Raw genomic sequence first — 6,122 nt, 5'->3', positions numbered from 1 at the left:
ATTTATCTTCAAATATTTTATTGTGAAGCACAAGTAACAATTACAAATTGCCCCATAGGCTGACATTGCTTCCTTTTTATATTGTTATCATCAAGAAAGGGGGGAAACAAACAAACAAAAAACAAAACACACAACCAAGACAGTGGAAAGTAACAAAAAGGGTAGCCAAAAAACAAGGGGGAAAAACACCCCTCCCTCCCCACACAATTACCTTATCCCAGAGTGCTATCAGCTTATTGTAACCTATGGTGAAGTCCACACAGTAGCTCTCACTTGTTCATAATTTCCAGATGCTCAATAAGTGGCCCCCAAATCTGATCCAAGTCCTCCAGTTTGTCCTTTATAACGAAGCAGTTCCTTTCCAGGTGAAGAGTATCTGTCAGCATGGAAATCCAGGCTTTCAAGGAGGGCACTTCTTTTCCCTTTCATACCCATTCATTCACTTCCGCTTTTCCTTTTCAGGGTCGCTGGAGCCTATCCCAGCTGTCTTAGGGCGAAAAGGAGGGTGGACAGTTTCCGGTACCTGTGTGTCTACATCACTCTGTCATGGTCCTGTGACATCAATAGGGATGGGTATTGTTTAGGTTTTATCCGATACCAGTACCAAACCGGTACTTTTGAAACTGTGCCGGTGCTTAAACGGTGCTTGAACCGGTGCTTAAAGAATGGAGAACACACACTTTGTCCAAAAATCTCTCATGTTCAGCTGTTTTTTTTTTGTAAAAAGATAACAATGTTAGCCTTTTCTGCAGCTATAGGGGATTTATGGTATCACTCTTGGCTGGAAGCAGTGCTTAATCAATGGGGGAAAAAAAACACCAACTTTGTCCAAAAACCTCTCATGTTTAGCTGTTTCCCACTTTTTCTTTGGTCATTTTAGCCTTTTTGGCCAGGGTGAAGGGAGTATCTGCCATCAAAAAAGAAGACAGGCGCATGTAACTACCACGGTGTTTGCTAGTTCACCTTACATGCATTAATGTAATAACGTGGTTAGCCTACTCAGCATAAATTACACACGAACAACATGAAGCTACTCACGCAGAGAAGAACGGCTGCTGCCATCATCATCCGTCATCATTTCTGCTACACTGGCAGGGCTAGGGGCCAGGACTCTCCTCTTCGGGTTCTTGGGGGATGTTGCTAACTCCGGGTCCGATAACAGGCACCACACCCACAGTAGATGTGCTCGGTGTGAGGTCTCGCAGCAAGCTATCAAATACGGTGCATTTCTCGGCTTTTAACAAAATGCTATACGTCGCCAGGTGTTTCATCAGATTCGAGGTGTTACCTCCTTTGCACAGTATCACCTTAAAGCACTTGTTGCAGGCTGCTGAGTTTGCATCTTTTGCTGTGAAGTACAGACAGACTTTTAACTGCTTCGCCTTGGGCATTTTTAATCTGTAGCTCTGCTCTAAAAGAACGTACGTACCTGGGCCCGCCTACTATCCTCGGAAACGTAAAATGATTGGCTAGAATCTAAAGTGGATGACATCTCAGAAAACAAACAAACAAAAAAAAAAGCACCGAAATAAAGCACTGAAATGTGTGTGCTTTTGGGTCTGGTTACTACCGTTTATGTCACAACCGGTGCCATTACCGGTACCCATCCCTAAAGAGCAGCTCGCCTCGCAGCTATTTATTCCCATGACAGTTACAGTTTACACAATAAAACACAAGCAACTCCCACCGTAGAACCCCCTTGGTTGCAAAAGACAAGGTACTGCGTGTGCGTGTGTGTGAGACCTCCTGCTCACCAAAAGGATCATAAAAGCAGGAAGCTTACAACACAAGAAACAGATCTTTCAAATAGGATGTATCAATAATAAAACCTCACCCCAGCACCAGAGTGGCTGGAGAGATGGTCAGAGACAAAGGAATGTCTTTGATCCTACTGCTTGAACCAAGACTTTACAAATTTAAGAAACACAATGACAACATTCAACAATTTGACTTAACAGGAAGGTTGGAGATCGGCCTATAAATAGCTGAGACAGGGTCTAGAGATGGCTTTTTAAGTAAAGGTTTAACTACACCCAGATTGAAGGCCTGTGGCCGATTATTAGAGATTTCATTGAGATCCTGTTTCTCTTTATTCTTTATTTCTCTTTTTCTAGTTGCTTCCGTACGTTTTGTGCCGCTTAACTAGTCCCTCAGTTTTTATGCCCATTCAAATTTTATCACCATTCAAATTTTTACAGTTTCTGTCAATTCTGCTCTTTCCAGCTATATATTTTGGTGGTTATAACTGTTATATTTTTTGCTATGTTAATTTTTTCATGCAGTTTCTGCTCCCATTGAAGTGAATGGCAGACATCCCATAAAATGCTCTAAGTGGCATATTTTTGAAGCTTAACTGCTTCCACATACTTTCTCCTAGAACCACCATTCCACCTTTAAACTGTTCTCCTGTTCTTCTTTTACTACTGTCTAATTCAGCTTTTCCATAAGTTCTACCGTTTCCCTTAAATTAATTTTTAACTTTCGCATGAATTATGAGGTTCTCTAGCATATCGAGACTATCTCTCCACACCGTTACATATTCATATGTACGGGGTACGACCCCCCTTGGTCGTGGCGTGTGGATATTTCTTTAAGACACTCCGGCACGCCCGGCTACGCCCCACAGCTTACGTATAAAACAGCTGTGTAGACGTGACAACGGTGATCGTTGATCTCCACTTGTTGTGTGTGTGTGTGCGAAAGAGTGCTTACCTTGAGAGTACTGTGTGTGTGCGTCTATTGGAGCGTGCTTCGGCATCCTCCGTGGGCGATGTATTTCTCCCTTCTAGGTCCCCTGGTAGCCCCGGTATTCCCCTGGTATCCCTTAGCTTGGTTCCCCCTAGCTGGCCCTTGCTTCCCCTTGGTTGGGCCCCCTTCCCCGTCATATCGCCTCGAAAAAAAAACAGGCTTATGCGCCGGTCGGACCATGCTGTGCAGCTGCCGGCTAGCGAGTAGCTCGGCTACAGTGAGGAAAAACGGCAGGGACACGGCTTCAGCGTTCAAGCATACGCTGTCGCCTTAGCACTGTGCGGCTCGGCTGCTATGTGTGTTAACACAGAGGGGATACGGCTTCAGCGTTCCAAACGTTCGCTGTTGGCCTGCTTAACACTGTGGGAATAAACAGTGGGGAATTATGCTACGGTTCGTGCCAGCTAATCGTTAGCCGGCCTGCTAGTAGCATTCCAACCGGTCAGCCTCTCTGGCGTGTCGCCCGCAGCTTGCGGGTTAACGCGGCCAGCAGGGCTCCGCTCGTAGCTCGGCTACATTGGGGGAAATGTGTCAGAGTTCCAAGCATAGGCTTTTACCTGTCAGCACTGTGACGCAGGAGCTAACAAACAGTGGAAGGGGAATTCAGGTTGCGGCTAGCGCCGGCTACTAGTGATGGGTCGGTCGCTAACGAAATGGCTCTTTTTTTTTTTTTTTTAAACTTTATTTATCACATTTTAAACATACAGTCAAGTAAACCAGGAATCACATAAAAGATAACATTGTGGTAGTACAATGAGGAACAGAGAGAGTGACAAGGACAGTGAGACAAAAGTGAGTACAAAAAATAAAATAAACTAGAAAAATTTGCATTTCCTGCGAAAATGCTGTGTGGATGCCTTAACGCTGAAGATTTCTGCTGAAAAAAGCTGAAAAAGTTGGAAAAAACAAAACAAAACGTTGCCCTGAGCAGGATTCGAACCTGCCCCTTCTGGTCTCAAGGTGGCTACTCATCTCACTGAGCCAAACTCATTCTCACAAAGAACAGGTGGAGAGACTGACAATTCTGCTGGGAGTAAGGGCGCCCTCCGTTTGCGAGGTGCGCCTGCTGCTTGCGGCACAGGGAGGAGAGGGTGGGGCGGCGGGGAGCAGCATCTAATAACCAATTCGCAAAATAAAACAAAATAAAAACAAAACAACAAACACGAAAACACCAGACATGATACAGACTTATAATTTGCACCGATGTTTTTTCGAAATTCTATACGCGAAAAGTGAGCGCGAGAGCCCTCTGTGCGCCTGCTCGCTGCTGAAGTCAAAATAAACTTTACTGTCATCTCCGCTACATACAGTCCATACGAGGCTCCAGTTACAGCAGTGCAAGTAAACAAACAATAAATAGAAGAAGAGTAAGAAAATAAATATACAGTGTGGGCCATTTATATGGATACACTGTAATAACATGGGAATGGTTGGTGATATTAAAGTCCTGTTTGTGGCACATTAGTATATCTGAGGGGGCTAACTCCTCAAGATGGGTGGTGACCATGGTGGCCATTTAGAAGTCGGCCATCTTGGATACAACTTTTGTTTTTTCAATAGGAAGAGGGCCATGTGACACATCAAACTTATTGGTAATGTCACAAGAAAAACAATGGTGTGCTTGGTTTCAACGTAACTTTATTCTTTCATGAGTTATTTACAAGTTTCTGACCACTTATAAAATGTGTTCAATGTGCTGCCCATTGTGTTGGATTGTCAATGCAACCCTCTCCTCCCACTCTTCACACACTGATAGCAACACCGCAGGAGAAATGCCAGCACAGGCATCCAGTATCCGTAGTTTCAGGTGCTGCACATCTCGTATCTTCACACCATAGACAATTGCCTTCAGATGACCCCAAAGATAAAAGTCTAAGGGGGTCAGATCGGGAGACTTTGGGGGCCATTCAACTGGCCCACGACGACCAATCCATTTGCCAGGAAACTGTTCATCTACATCATCATGTAGCAAGTTCAAATATCCAGTGGCCTTGAGGTTTCCATTGATGAAGAATGGACCCACTATCGTTGTGCCCCATATACCACACCAAACCATCACTTTTGTTGTTCCAACAGTCTTGGAGGGATCCATCCAATGTGGGTTAGTGTCAGACCAATAGTGGTGGTTTTGTTTGTTAACTTCACCATTCACATAAAAGTTTGCCTCATCACTGAACAAAATCTTCTGCGTGAACTGAGGGTCCTGTTCCAATTTTTGTTTTGCCCATTCTGCAAATTCTGTGCGCCGATCTGGGTCATCCTCGTTGAGATGCTGCAGTAGCTGGAGTTTGTAAGGGTGCCATTTGTGAGTAGCTAATATCCGCCCAAGGGATGTTCAACTAATGCCACTCTCCAGTGACATGCGGCGAGTCGCTGTGGGCTCTTGCTGAATGAAGCTAGGACAGCCACTGATGTTTCTTCATTAGTGACAGTTTTCTTGCGTCCACATTTTGGCAAATCCAACACTGAACCAGTTTCACAAAACTTAGCAAGCAGTTTGCTGACTGTAGCATGGGAGATGGGTGGTCTCGTAGGGTGCCTTGCATTGAAATCTGCTGCAATGACCCGGTTACTGAGTTCACCAGATATCAACACAATTTCGATCCGCTCCTAACATGTTAACCTCTTCGACATGTCAATGGCTGTAAACAAAGAGAAACTTGTAAATAACTCATGAAAGGATAACCAAGCACACCATTGGGCAGAGAGAGTGTTCGCCCGTGGCGCCAAACAGGCTAGGACCGCCACTGTCCCTGATAGTGGCTCCAGCGTACCACACGGTGATGCAGGAGGTGAGGATGGACTCGATGATTGCAGTGTAGAATTGCATCATCATCCGTGTTGGCAGGTTGAATTTCTTCAGCTCCCTCAGGAAGTACATCCTCTGCTATGGCATCATGGCCTTGGACTCATTTTTACAACTTTTTAATAGGAAAAAAAGAGGAATTTTAATTAAAAAAATGTTTTGACATTTGTGAAAATGTAATTTTTCCTGTATTCATTTTTTTTTTTTACTTTTTTACATTTGTTTTGGTTTTTATTGCCTTTTGAGTCAAAAGTCTCCAGAGGCAGATGCTTGGTTTCCTGGTATTTCAAGACATTAATGCAATGGAAAGGGATTTAAAAAAGAAAGAAAAGAAACAGTAGAAAGTGAATCTCACATGAAGCGGAGGAGCTCAGAGTTCTCTCACTAGTATAAATATCTTCAGGAGTGCAGATAGTAGTGGGAACATTTACTCAAGTGTTTCAGGTAGGTGTTTCCATGTTATACTAGATTCTGCTGTTGTCATGGTTGGCTGTGTGGCAGGCAAGAAGAAGTGGTGGACCCAAAAATGCAGGACTCTTGGAGACGGGAATAAACTGAAAACGCAGTT

The sequence above is a fragment of the Perissodus microlepis genome, chromosome 2 (genome assembly GCF_051167445.1).
Source record: "Perissodus microlepis isolate ML-2025 ecotype Zambia chromosome 2, ASM5116744v1, whole genome shotgun sequence".
Classification (NCBI taxonomy): domain Eukaryota; kingdom Metazoa; phylum Chordata; class Actinopteri; order Cichliformes; family Cichlidae; genus Perissodus; species Perissodus microlepis.
This window is presented reverse-complemented; position numbering follows the sequence as displayed.